This window comes from Apteryx mantelli, chromosome Z (genome assembly GCF_036417845.1).
Source record: "Apteryx mantelli isolate bAptMan1 chromosome Z, bAptMan1.hap1, whole genome shotgun sequence".
Taxonomy (NCBI): domain Eukaryota; kingdom Metazoa; phylum Chordata; class Aves; order Apterygiformes; family Apterygidae; genus Apteryx; species Apteryx mantelli.
The window spans coordinates 36,227,298-36,241,903 of record NC_090020.1 but is presented as its reverse complement, the minus strand read 5'-3'; positions in this window follow the sequence as shown (position 1 = coordinate 36,241,903).

The window sequence follows — 14,606 nt, the reverse complement described above, 5'->3', positions numbered from 1 at the left end:
GTGGAACGACTATAGGTCACTAGGAAGAAATTTCAAAACTATGAGGATGGACAACGGTGAGCCACAAGCTAAGCTCATCTGTTCAGCTGAGTTGCATTTTGTTCTCTCTTATGACCAGTTGATTTTTCATATGTTGTCAACCATCCCAAGTTTTTTGGGATGGAGTACTTTTCCCTTAAACTTCTCTGCAACATTTGGGCCAATCCTCTGGCACCATTCAAAGAAATGAGGGGAGTATCGTTTGAACATGCATTTGTGTATATTTGCTGGTGTGCTAGTGCATGCACACGATCATACAAAAAAATGGAAATGGCAGATGGAAAATACAGTACTGTTGCTTTCACATTTTGACAAACAGTTTCAATGAAGAAAATGAGACTTGCGTTCTCAGAAATTTAGTTTGTTTAGACATGATAAAATACACAGGATAAAATACAAAGAGGGGAATTTGTGAGTGTTTACACTTGCAACCTTTATCATGGACTCTAAGTTGCCCTTGGGATCTCCCCAACACATTAACATTAGTTGCAAATGTATTTTGCTTGGGTGAAATCTTGTCATCTCCCTGTGTAGACAGGGATATTCATATTGCAGTCAAGCAGCACATTTGCAGGTGGGTTAAAACCTCCTACATTCCAGCATGCCAAAAACCCTGGGAAGCTCTTGCATCCATGGAGAATACCAAGGAAGATTTTGGGGAAAAAATGCAAACAACAGGGAATTCCCGCAGGTTTGATTCCCAGTTCCTTGTATCCATTAGCTACTCATACCATTTGGTGGATGTTGAAATCCCTCCTGCAAATATTTCACCTGAAATATCTAGTAGCAATACATAGATTTTAGCTTTTCAACTGTACTCAGATAAACCCATATAAATAAAGATGATTTGCTCAGCTTCAATAATAGCTCCCTGCAGATACTCATCTCTTTTCAAGAAATGGGTTTTAAAGACATGAATTTTAAAAGGTGTTAACTTTAAAAATCTCTCCTTAAAAATTCACAGGCAGAACATGAAGTCATTTGAGCAGGGCATTTTCAACTGCTATCATCAGACAGTTTCTAGCGGTATCTAAGGGATGGAGGTTTTGATCTGCCAGTACGACGAACCACGAGCCACGGCTTTGGGCTGGGTGTTAGGCATTATTCAGCACCTCTCTTCGCAATCGAGTGCTGGAATAACAAGAATTAGCAGTGCAAAGAGGAATTCACAAGTGGTTCAGGGAAGAGCAAACAACCCCTTCCATACAAATTTCAGACTGCGTGTCCAGGTTGAACGTCGGCATTTGATAGGACCGAGAAGCTCCTGAGATGCAAGCCTTGCAGAGCAACTTCCCGCAGCCATAAAAAAAGGGAGAGGGCTCGTTTTATCAACAACCTCAGCTCCCCTAACTTTGAACTCAGCAGTCCTTTCCATTCCCTCTAGCTGCCTTTTCTCCCCCTGCAGCGTTGAGCCGTGTCGCAGCAGTAGCTTGGGAGGTCGATGCGAGAGCAGAGTGGAGGACGGCGTCTCTGCCCACTGCCCCCTTGCAGTGGTGGCCCAGCACCTCCTGCTGCCCCTTTCCCCAAACGCTGTCTGGGCAGTGCGAGCAACGGGCAGTGCTGATGGGTGAACAAAGTACCAGGAAAAAAATAAGGGGGCCGGTGCATCACTTGTTTCAAAACATAAGAAGTACCAGTCTGCCTCTAATCCACTTCATCCGGCAGGGAAATAATGCAAATATCTCGGTTTACGTGTCTTTAGCAGGTACGCGCCACCATCATTCGATGCCATGTCCTTAGAGCAACGTATGTACAGCCTTCCCGCTGTTTGTATTAAGTTTACCAAATAGGCGATCCATAAATCAAGCCAAGGTAAGCCCAGCACAAAGGACTAGTGCCAGGAAGAGCCCAGCAGCATGGTTTTCCCCTGCCAGAATAATTTCCACCCATTTAGCATGAGCATCACCACTACCAAAAAGTCATGCTCATGGTGAAGTCCATGTACCCCTGGTAAAAACAGGGAGAGGGATAACTGCGGAAATGGATTACACACTTGCTTCCTAACATCCCTCAGCACAACTGCTTACTGGTTCAAGGGCCACAGTAAAAATGTCCTTTCTCCCTGGTTCCTGGCTTTGCAAAAATATATGCCTTTTTGCAGTCCTACAGACAGGCTGAGAAGACAGTTGATGCCCCCACAAGGGTTTAATATGCTCACTGTTAGAGGAATGCATACGTATCATTTAATGTAAAGTCAATACAGTAAAGCTTTCAGCAACACCTTTGTTGTTTCATAATTAAAAATTGGGTAGATATAATTGTAGTGGCTAAAATTCACGGGATTTAAATACCTAATAGCCCTCTCCAGTGAATAAGATATTTCTGGCTCCAAATACATGCCTAAACCACATGTTTGTCTGCACTTGGATGTGTGCACACTGGTACATGCCATTTGTATCAGTCAAAGCACAGGTTAACTTAAATCACCTTAAACACTGCTGCTAAAAGCCTATATATCCTCATTCCTATGGTTAACTTCCATTCCACTTGGAATATAAACAATAAAATATATCTTCAGCGAGCTTATGCTATTAAAATTTTTGTCTTCTCAGTGAAGAAATAAGAAGTAGTTCTAATACGTAATAAAAATACTTGCAAAGACCAAGACAACTCTGATTTCCATTTTTCAAATACTCAAGTATATCCCATAAAGCATTTGTTATTCATAAACATTCACAAATTAGTTTATAAATTTAATCTGATGAAGAGTCCTTAGTCTGCTCACTATTCATTACTGCCTGGGTAGTATGGTTAGGTACCCAGATCCCTGCGGATCTGATTTTGCCTCTTCAATGAATGAAAAGCTAAAAACAAAAACACCCCCAGATGTGGCTGTGGCACATAACCCCTGCTAAAAGCTAAGCAGAGGATTAAAGTGCTTTCCTGCACATACTTGAATTTAATTCTCATGCTGAGAAGGAAAGGAAAACCCTTTCTGGATACAATGTCCTCTCGGGAAAAGATGGGTTTTGCGCTTGAAAACACATGCAACGCTACCAAAAATATAGTACTTCGTAACTCTCTGATGATAGTCAGCCTGCAAACACATCCAAAAGGGCAATGATCTCTACCAGGAATCTCTTCGGAACTAGAATAAATAAGATTCCTACAAGATGTGCGAAAACTATTTCTTTTTTCCAGACAGAAAGTTAGTATTTCAGCAGGTTGTTACTCTGAACCTTGACGTTCACCTCAGGTAGGGATTTTGATCTGCTGAAGATTCATCCCTTCCTTCTCTATCCATTGCTCACTACTCTGTTGGTGAAAACCCAGCCAGACTGGGAGTACACCTTGCTTTTTGACGCGATGCAGTGACTGTTCTTCGACAGTACCAGAAAGTAACTCTCGGCACAGTTTCAGGGATGCGTTATTGCTCAGCAACGCTTTTCACGCACACATTGTGGTGCTTTCAAAAGAAATCTTTTGGAATATAATTTAAGAGCTGTTTGCACATGGGTAGAACTCCCTCTTTTAAATACAAATACTGGCATAACTATCTAAGAGAAAAAGAATTGTGCTTGGCTGCATCCATGATTTCACGCGATCAATAACTCCAGACACAACATAAGTCAAAACTGTAGTATGAAGCATAGCATCCTGTCACAGTCAGAAAGAGGATGAGTTTGGACATAAATTATACAATTCCAGTGGCATTATAAATATCAGTATGCGGAAGCATGTGAACTCAGTTAAGCTTACAAATAAGAATAACAACCAGTCAATAACTTATCTCTCCTTCCTATTAAAATTCAAAAAACTTCTGGTCATCAATTATATTGTCTAAATTTGATGTGGGTGTCATGTCATGTACAGAAACAGAGATGAATCACACCAAACAAGATTTCTGGCAAACTTCATCTCTTTAAAGATTTACAGTCAAACTGTATAATCAAATAAAAGCTCCTATAGAGTTAGAGAGATTTGGGAATGAAGAATCTGGAGTGAAACTGTTTATGTCTCGTATTTGTTTCGTGTGTGAAAACCTCCAGCCTATAAATCTAGATGCACACTGGGTTTTTTTTGATCTCCACACCTTGCTGCTGACGTCTGCACGTGCAATGTAAAAAATAACCTAACACACAGAGCAAGAATCAAAAGGGAAAGCTGCCTTCATAGTCAGTTAATTGAACAGTTTCACGAAACTTTTAGAAAAACTGACAGACTACGATAGCCACAAAAGACTTAGCAGTGTTCTTTAGCTGAGTTTGGCATAGCTTTATGTATGCGTCTATTAGGCACAATCTTTGTTATCGGCACTAGCAAATCAACTGCTATATAACTGGCTAAATACCTTATCAGTTGTGGGCTGTCTGCGTACATCGAGCATGCTTGCGCACATGCACATCATTTTGTGGAGGAGCAATCTTGAAAATTACGGCAGGGTCTGCTTAGCAAACCAGGTGGGGCCTGTTCTTGACACCAGCTGATGATATTGCAAAGGAAACAAAACACCAAAATAACTGGTAGTGGGGAGAAAGCTCTGGGTAAAAAAGCAGTCTGCTTGGGTTTTTTGGTATTGTTTCTGTGGTAAACTCAGGGTAATCTCTGGTGCACAAAAGCACAAACCAACCCCTGCTCCTCAACTAAACAAGCTGTTCACAAGAGAAAGGTTTCAAGGGTTAGACCTTCCATGTACCTACCATGAAGACATATGAAGTTAAGCAAAAGTCTATGGATGCCAATTCATTTACAAAGATGAATGATATCCGTGTAGTGAGGGTCAAATCCAGTTTAATAAGTGGCAAACCTTTCTGGACCCTGCTTTAAACCTGGCTCATCAGGACCCACCTGATCCAAACCTGAGCCCTAATACCAGACTTAATCCTGAGCTAGTCCCAGCCACAGACTTAAACACAATGACATTTAAGAGCAAAGGACCCAGCTCTCAAGGCCAGACGACCCCTCTGGAACAAATTTATCAGCCCGGACCATGCCCACGCCCAAACCCACAACCCCAGCCCTCTTTCTAGCTCTGCCTGCTGTTCCTGCCAGCCCTGGATGGAAACTGGGCAAGGTGGTCCTTGAGCTGGCAGCCCTCCTAGCTCAGCCAGCCCAGGGGATGTGCCTCTAGGCCAGCTAGACTAGACACAGCCCTGTATTTCTCTCAGCCCAGCAGCCTCCTACAGCTCCAAACCTATGTCTTCCATGTGGACCCGATAACCAAAACATACTTTAGCACAGACCCAAACTCTTCTACCCACCCTTTTGAATCCCAGACCGCAAATGCAGAAAAGCCCCTGCTGACGGGACCCCAAAGCCTAGCTCACTCACCCCGTGGGCGCTGAGGTGCAAAGCTCGTTCTTCAGTTTTTCCTAGTCCAAACCCAACTACTGTACCCCAGTTTTATACTTACACTACTAATTCTTCACAGCCCTAGACTCAAAGGTAAAGTCTAGTAAACTTTCTGGTGCTTCTAAATACAATGCAATGGATTCTCCCTTTTCCAGCCATAAGTCTGGTTTGTTGGCCTTTACCAGGGTAAGCGCAAACACTTGCCGTAGGCCTCATTCTCATCTCATGTGCAGTTATCCCTTTTAGTGCTAAATGTTGCAACATGGTTGCTGTCAGTACCAGCCTAAACCACAGTCCAGTGATCCCCCAGATGCATTCCAAACCGATGCTGAACAGAAGTATTTACACATTTACTTATTTTCACTTTATGTGACTTGTAATCACGATCTGCAATGGAAAAATTGGTAAAATGCTTTTAGGGATGAGGAAAACATTTCTCATTCAACCATTTATTCCAAGTCTCTTGCTAAACACGCTATCAAAATACATTTTTATGATAGAAAAGTACCATCCAAACTTCAAACAGCATTGCCATTAATATTAACAGGAATTTCTGCCAGGTAACGATGGGTATTTTAAAGCTGATTATGCACAAAAGTTACAGTTAGCTGTAACTATTTCTGTGAGACAGCTTGAAAATGTTGGGGGGGGATGGTGGTATAGAACATATAAATACTACGAGTAACACACAAATGTAGGTATAACGATTACTATGGTAAGGAGATATTACAGTCTGGAACAAAAAGTTTTCCACAATGCTACCTGTACAGAAAGATTAGGCTCTAAGTTCACATTGGAAAATTTAGATTGCACTCCATTAGGTTATATTAATGCATCATAACAGGATTTTGGCATTATCACTCTACTAATCCTGTCACTTTGGATTTCTTTTCTGGATTTATGATCTACTTATTGGAGTATAATCAAATCCATTTATTGTGAGAACACTGTCTGCATACAGAGGGAATACTTTTGATATTACACTTGGGAGCATAACATTTTATTACGGAAATGCCCATTGCATCTTTGCACATTCTATAAATCAGCATGCTCTACTCTTTGGAGAGTAAATAAGAAACAGTTCTTGAATCCTTTCCAGCTTTCACAAGGCTTATGCCCTTCCGTACTTATATTAATTTTAAGAACAGGACCTCATTTTGCAGCTCCAATAGGCAGTGGAGAGAAAAGTACAGCAGACGGGTTCTTACCTATTAGCATCACCCATTTCCACAACCTGTATTCTTCATGGGGCAAGTTTGAGGGTAGGTAGAGGTCACACTTCAGGACTTCACAGGCTATCTATCTTCGGCCTTTACATTCCTTTGGTTAACTTATGCCTGACCTCCAACTTAACAAAGGACTCCCAAATTGGAGAAGAACCGCTGTTTTACAGATACGCACATGTTATTCCAGGTACAGGAATATTTCTTACTCTGCTGTTGCTGGATTGGGCTGGGGGAAAGTCTCCAGAAATGCGATGTGCAGGAAAGTGGTCTGCCTAGGTTCCCGGGGCTGTGAATCACCTGCTGAAGGAGCCTCTCTCCCCACCCTTCTGCAGAAGAAACCTGAGCCACTTGCATCTACAAATCATCTTGGTTAACGTCTCCCTTAAAATAGCCTGTAAATTTTATTACCTTCAAAATAGAAGCGATAGTCCGGGCGACGTTCAGTTGCAAATTGTTGCTATTCTAGTGGGCTATGTTTTTACAATTAACACTAGCAGTAAATCCTACTGCAGCCCAACCATGCCACACATGTAATAGCCTTTGAAGACGCCAGAGTTCATTTCTATTCTACGTTTGCCACATGCATGTCCCATAAGTAAATGGTGTGAAAGTATAAGGTTACTCTCTGGAACTAAATGTAATTTGCATTTCATAAGCTAAATTTCCTTAGAGGACAGGTCATCACAATCTCACAGGGAATTAATTCCAGAAAGCAGTTAGAAATGGTGAGCGGAGGAATCCTAAAATCAGTGGTGCATAAAAACTATTGCTGAACTAGCTCACAAATTATACTTTACCATTCTGTAAGTCAAAATCTTCAAATTAACTGAGTAAGGAAAAAGATAGTGGACTACAATGCTTACACATTATAAAACCAGACATCTTTGGAAAAATCCGCAGGCTCTCATAAATTCTGCTAATATGAAAACATTAGAGGAACATTTTTCTCCCAAAACAGAAGTTTTCCAGCTAAGTCATGACTAAGCTCACCAAAGCTCAGAAAGAACCTTTCAAGTGATAATGAATTACACTTTTTTGCACAAACTCTGCCCTGCTCTAGCTAGATCTCCCTGTGATTTTAGATAGATTGTAAAACTCTATGGACTAAATCTTCTATTTTTTTTTTTAATGCTTTTCTGTTATGGAGTTGTAAGAAGACTTCTTCATCAAGTCCTTTTCCATTAACATGGAGGAAACAATGGAAAAGAAATATGTCATGAAAATTCTTCATTTACATTACAATTCAAAGACTTAGGTCCAGGGGAGGGATGTTAACTGTAAAAGCAACTAAGATAATTGCATGTTCATAACTGTTTTCTAGGGGGGGAGGTTTCGGGGGGGGAGGGGGGAGGGATAAGAAATAAAAAGATTTTTATAAGGCTGATTTTTAATACAGGAAATATTTTTGAAAGTGTCAGTTTCCTTTTTTTCATTGACATTGTGGGGGGGAAAAAAAGAATTTTAAAAACCTCTGTGAGACAGAATCAGTTTTAGTTTACACTGTAGACCTGCCCTCTGATTCCTCATTAGAATCGGGAAGCATTTTAGAATGCTTAAGGACTTATTTCCCATAAGTGGCATCACACACTAATTGCACTGCACCATATTTATAATTAAATTAGATCAACTTAGAACTTATTTTCTTGTATCAAGAAAGGACCTTTTGAAAGACTAAGGCAATGTCTGGATAGGTGAATAACATTTCCTATACCTGCTTGGATGCTTGCATTGGAAGAAGTTACCGTGAAGGAGAAGGCAGGTCATATTGCCGCTTGCAGGTGCTTGCTCTTGCAAGTTGTTAAGGGGATGAATTTAACAAAAACATTCTCCGTTTTCCTTTTGCGTCTTTGCTTTAAACTCACTCGCTGCCACAGTAAGAGCAAAATCAGTTGCTCTATTATGATCTCCAGGGTGTTAAGAAATGCGCCTTCTGGACTCCCTGTAATAGTCTTTTATGTACATAAAAAGAACAATGCTTGCTCACCATTTTAATTCTGCATGGGTAACTAGGCTGCAGGTGTTACACGCTGTTCTCGCACTTTTTAAAAAGGTAAGCTCAAAATGCAAGGTCAGCTCATTCGGTTAAGCACCCATATTAAAAACACCACCTTTTACATTTACTAGTCCCCCTGTTATTGCGCACGTGTTTAAAAGTTTTAAAACACTGAACACAAAATGACTGAGACAGATTTGCCTACATATATGAATATATATATATATTTTTTTCTTTCTTTACCATCCTGATAATGCAGAACAATTGTAACACCCAATTTAACCAGTGTATGCACCAGCGTTATAGCTGCTTTGCAGCCTTGAGGCCCTGAAAACTTAAGAGTGACCCATAAAATTAGATACATTGTAAAGTGATTTTTTTTTCCCCTCCCCCTATTCCAGGTCCACAAAATTTGCCTCTGAAGACAGTGTTAATGATTTCAGCGGGTCTATTCGTACAAGGGCAGCCCAGAGAAGTGAAGCCTCTGGTGAATGCTAGGTTGTTCAGGCCCTGCTTTCCTCTAAATCAAGGTTCTTTTGCACAAACTTTATGGGCAAATAATTGAAAGTAACCAAGTTACCATGGCTTAAAGACTTGCCGCTTGTCAGCTGAGCCAAAATAACTCACCAGGTCTACTTCCCTAGCTAGCTCTAAATAGAAAATAAAGCGTGTTTGCTCAAACTGCCATTTTCTTCATTAGCCTAATCAATCATCAGCATCTGGTGATATCATTCCAGATACATGGGCACCGTCTTTTTATAAATGGTAATCCAGATCCAAAACGTCACAGAAAAAATTCTTGATGTAAAAACAAAAAAGCATCTGTATCTATTTAATTTCATATACTGGCTCCTAATACTTATGTGTGGGTTATGGATATCTTGGACAGTATGTTTTTCCCCATTCTCACAGGTGCTGAAAAAACTTGGCTGTGCTCTCCACAATACCATCTGTTGAGGGAAGACACATTATGAGAGGTAGTGAATATATAAAGACACCTAGAAAAAAAGAACACACTAATGCAAAAGTTTTCAGAAAAGTGTGTAAATATAAATCATTTTATTTACAATGTGCAAAATGTGTTATTAGTGTTGGAGAACAGATTCCTTAACAGTTTAAAAGCAGTACGGTTTTACTTTTCAACCATCTGCTTTATTTCAAAACTTCTAATAAGCTAGAATTAGTATCATCTGAATTATTATAACAATGAATTATATAAAAACCCACCCTGGCAGACACCAGGAGGCTAGAGCAGAATATTGCACAGTGCTACAGAAAGAATAGCAGCAATGTTTTGTAGATCTGGAGAAGGATTTATATGCCCCAGAGCCTCTTTGACTTTTTTCTTTTTTTTTTGGGGGGGGGGGCAGGTGTCAAAGTGTATCATTGGCTTAATACAAGTTATTAACTCTCCCTGCAAATGGTTTGTAACAATAAGAGATCTGCAGGACTCAATCCTTTACTGTGACAATTCATGACTAATGATGGATCTTGGAATTTGTGGTAATGTTCTTGCGATATGACTCAGTGACTCATTAGATCCTATCTGACTTCATAAAATCATTATATTAGTTTTTCCACTGTTAGAATGAAAGAATGCCTCAGGCAGGGACCAAGCCCTTGTTATGCAAAGAAGAAGAAAAGACAGCATATGTTGCAAAGAGCTTTTAATTTTGGAGGTTTGAGCCACTGAGAAGAGACCCTCAAAAATGTTATATAACTTTTAGGTGAGGCAGGGAACCAGGGGAAAATAGGCAGAAGAGATGCTACAGTCGCTTTATGAAAATAAGAGGCCAACAGCAGTGTTACGGCTATTTCACTCTTTTTTTATTTTAGAGCCAAACGATCCCTTATATTTGTATGAATAAATTGCATCTAGTGACCTGTATCTACTGAACCCCACTTGCCAGGAGTAACAGAAATGGCAGCCTGAGCGCATGTTTCGTCTTCCTGCGACTTGAGGATAGTCAATCTGCAGCTGCTTTGTGGGACTAACCCTTCATGGCCTGCGGAGCCAGCACCAAGGCAGGCAGGAAGAAAGCAGTGACCCCCCCCAAACCAAACCACTGCAGTGTATTGGGCCTGCTCGCTATGTCCTGTTGGAGTAACAGCACTAGCAAAAGAAACGCCAGCTTTTGTTTTTCGTTTAAAACCCGTCCGTGCCACCAGAGCGAGTATTCCTGCCTGAACACGGGGCGGTTTGGTCTCCCTGGTGGACTGAAGGATGACTGTCCCTCAGGCAGCTGTACACGAGCTAACTTTCAGCTGCGGTAGTATCGAATTCATTGCAGGCTGCAGGACCTAGACAGATATTTGTCTAAATGGACAGCCTACCCCACAGTACGGGCTATCCCAGCTACGTGCTTTTTGGCATCGGTGCTGCAGTCGCACCTTTGACTACACCGTACCCTTATCCTCAGCCAGGTGTGCAGATTTGCAGGTTCAAGCATAAGTCCTGTATGGTGGTAACATCCATCTAGCCAAGATTTTGCTAAGAGGTTTATCACCGCAGTATAAAACCATGAATGTGTAATCCCAGACACTTAACTAACTTCAGGGGAATTGTCTCCAGTTTCATGAGGGCTGAACTTAGCCCAGCCAGCCAAGCAGCTGGGCAGGCAACGGCTTGGCTGTGGCAGGAACCAACTGTTTACTCACCATTACTCTTCACATGTCCTACTAACAGGGACAAAAGGAAACACCAAACTGAATGGGACGTTTGCTCAAGGGGGGGCTACCACAGCAGCTGATGGAAGAGCTCTTCCCTGGCCAGTACAGAGGGGGCGCAGTAAACACAAAAGAGAAGTCATTCGCACAGCATGACTAAACAGCGGAGACAAATCAGTGATTTTTGCTGAAGAGATTAGTTCTCAGGTAGGAACACGCCATTCAAAATCGCAGATCTTGCACAAACCTCTAGGATGCTGCTGCTAATTACTCTCAGGTTGCAAGAGATGATCAAGTACAGCACAACCCTGTCACCTTCCTTGACACAGTATAGCCAGTATCAAGTATACTAGGAGGATAGTGGGGAGGTACCATGTATTATTTAGATTCTAGCTCATCTGGATGCATTGGATCAGACTGGGCATGTTTAATTACTTTGCTGAATCAGAGCCTGCAGAAATTTTTTGAAGTATTAAATTATCCTGTTACATTATTTTTCAATGACATAAGGGCAAATAAGAAAATGAAAGAAAATATTTCATATAGATTGTTCATCTTCATGTGACAGTCCAAAAAAAATTACCTAGTCACTAATGTGACTAAGAAACATCACTGTTATTTCCATATGCATTTGAGGAAACCATTTCCAAAATGCCAATTTTAAAATTAAAATTGCCAGTGAAGCATGTCTTCTAATAATTCATAACTAGCACATCTTTAACTTTCATTCTTGGTGGAAGCCAAATTAGAAGTACAACATTTCTAATTTTAGGGCTTGTTTTTAAAATAGAAAAGTTAACATTAATAATTTCTGCAGCACTCTTTAAATGATAGCAAAGCAGGAAAAAAAAGCTGCAGAAACTTAAACACAGTCCCATGCTTGACATTTATTTGAGAGACAAGTTTAGCAGCATATAAAGTAGGATGAAAATCGTATCACATAGCAGAACAAGACAACAGGAAAAAAAATCAAAACCAAAAAACCCACCATCCCCTCCAAACCCCCAAACCTGCCCTTTTCACAGAGCCTAGGACTATGCATTCACTACAGGTCTTTATCTCTCCAAAACATTTGTCAAGCAGAGCAAGAACCACCATTTCTTGGATGATCTGATTTATCACCTGTGACATCCTTTTATCTGAGGCCACAGAAGAAATCGAAGCCCTGGGAGACCACTAGCTTCAGGCGGACAAACCACTAGTAAGGGGAAAATCACGCCTAAATTCTCTATTTTCTGGCAGAACTGGAAGAGGAACTTTGTGGTACTCATCCAAAACACTAATAAAGATTTTGGACGAATGATTCCATCTGTGAAATACTGAGCTGAGATTAGGCCTTGTGAGCCTGTACAGGAGGAAAGGAGGAAAAAAAAGAAGTAGTTTTCCATTTGCTCTTTTTATTCACTAATAAACCGAGGATTTTGTGGTTATGTAGATCTGTTCTGATTAAACTGCAGAGTGGCTAAGGATCTGCACCCTTTGGCACTTTGTATTTATCTTTGGGCGGCTTACCTCCAAATCACACCATGCATGTATAGGAATTGCCCTTAGGGCTCAGGAAGTTTGCCACAGCACACTTTCCAAGGTAACTGCAAATACAATTGCATCCCTAGACGGGAATTATTAGAGCTAGAGGTGACACATTATTAACATGTCCTCCAACTAATTCAGTGGGCAGCATGGCAAAACGGGAAAAACAACCAACCCCTCCCCCCCCCAAACATTAGCAGTTTTAGATTTACAACTTTAAAAATATATATGTTTCTCCCATATTTCAGGTAACTCGCAGGCAGTTTTCAGCTAGTCACCCACGTTCCCCCAAAGTAACTGCTTGTTTCAAATATCTCTTCCAAAGCCTGGACAGCTCTTCTAGCTGTTACAGCTCCTCAGGCCTCCACCTCCCCCTTTACTCTCCCCAAATAATACAAGTTTTAAATAGAAACTCATGCTATTCTAAAAGGGTAGCACTATTCAGCATAGGCATTTGTTTGTCTGTTTTTCACATCCCTAGGACTGAGCCATATTCTAAGCATGCCCTTCTAAAGCCAGAAATACAAACTGTTAAAACTTGTGGCTATCTGTCTCCCCCAATACACACACAGGCGATATAGAATTATAGCTAAGATATAGGCCTGAAGTTCCACCATGTTTAGTCTGTGTTCTGCGCCACAAAACCAAGACATGCTTGTTTTCAAGGAAACAAGAAAATTATCATTCATAGCTAAACTCCCAATCCTTTCCAGAGCTTGGTGACCTGCATCAGACTCGTACAAAGGCATCTCGATCCACTTAGGAGTGATAAAAATATGGTGTTTTTTATTTTTTGAAAAGCCTTAGAAGATAAATCTCCTTTTGAAAGACAGACTGAAGCTTATGTCTATGAAAAACGCAACTACTGGTGATGGCACATACGTGCATTTCTCAACAACCAAAATTTTGTTTCTTTACAAAATTGTAAAAGCAATAAGCTAGAAAATAGAACTTGTTCTCAGCCTCCTTAGCTTGAGGGATTTAAATCTGCTTTTCTCACTTTCTATGACACTCTGTCTACTAGGCAATGGAATAGTCAAAAACCACAGAAATCCTCAACCCTTCTTGCTGGATCTGTGTCAAAGCACAACACAGAGGTTAAAATTCATGAGTCCAAAAGAAAAACAAGCAAGGGTGATTAATTCCAATATCTACCATTTGGAGCACTCAGTTGGGAATGAAGAGTCCTCAGCTTTGTGTCCTCCTTTCAGGACTACATATTATTTACAATAAAGTTTGGTTATAATTAAATGTGAAACAAAACTTTGGCCGCTAACTTCACCTCTTCCTCCAGCAACCATACTTCTGAACGGAAACAGAAGTGCTCATCGCAACAGAGCTGCGGCCACACTGGAGCAGCCCAAAGGCCCATGTGCCTGGATCTCCAGGATCCCATCTTCAGCATGGACCAAAAGCAGATGCCCATGGAAGAGTCCAAGATCTGAGGTAGCACACACGATGCGGCCCTGCGTACTTTCCCTGCCGTCAACCGTTCAGGCAGTGACATGGTACTGTTTGGGCATCTTCTGGATGTAGCTCCTAAAACTGGAGTCACAATTAGGTACCTAACTCATTTTTTGGCTCTGCTGCTAGATATCAGGCTGGGTCCATCTCTATTACCAAGTCAGCCCATCAGGAGGGTTGGCTCTGGTGTGAATTTGCCTTGTGTCTGTAACTTGGAGTCTCCAGGCTGCACGTGAGCATCCCTGCAGGGAGCTCCCAGTGGTTGCCCTCCCAGCAAGCGAGGCTGAAGCTGCACCTGGGACACTGTCAAGAGCCCCCCACGTGCAATGGGGATGCACGGTCCTCCAGCGCTTAGTCCCTACACATCTATAGCATGCACCTAGGGCTGGCAATTG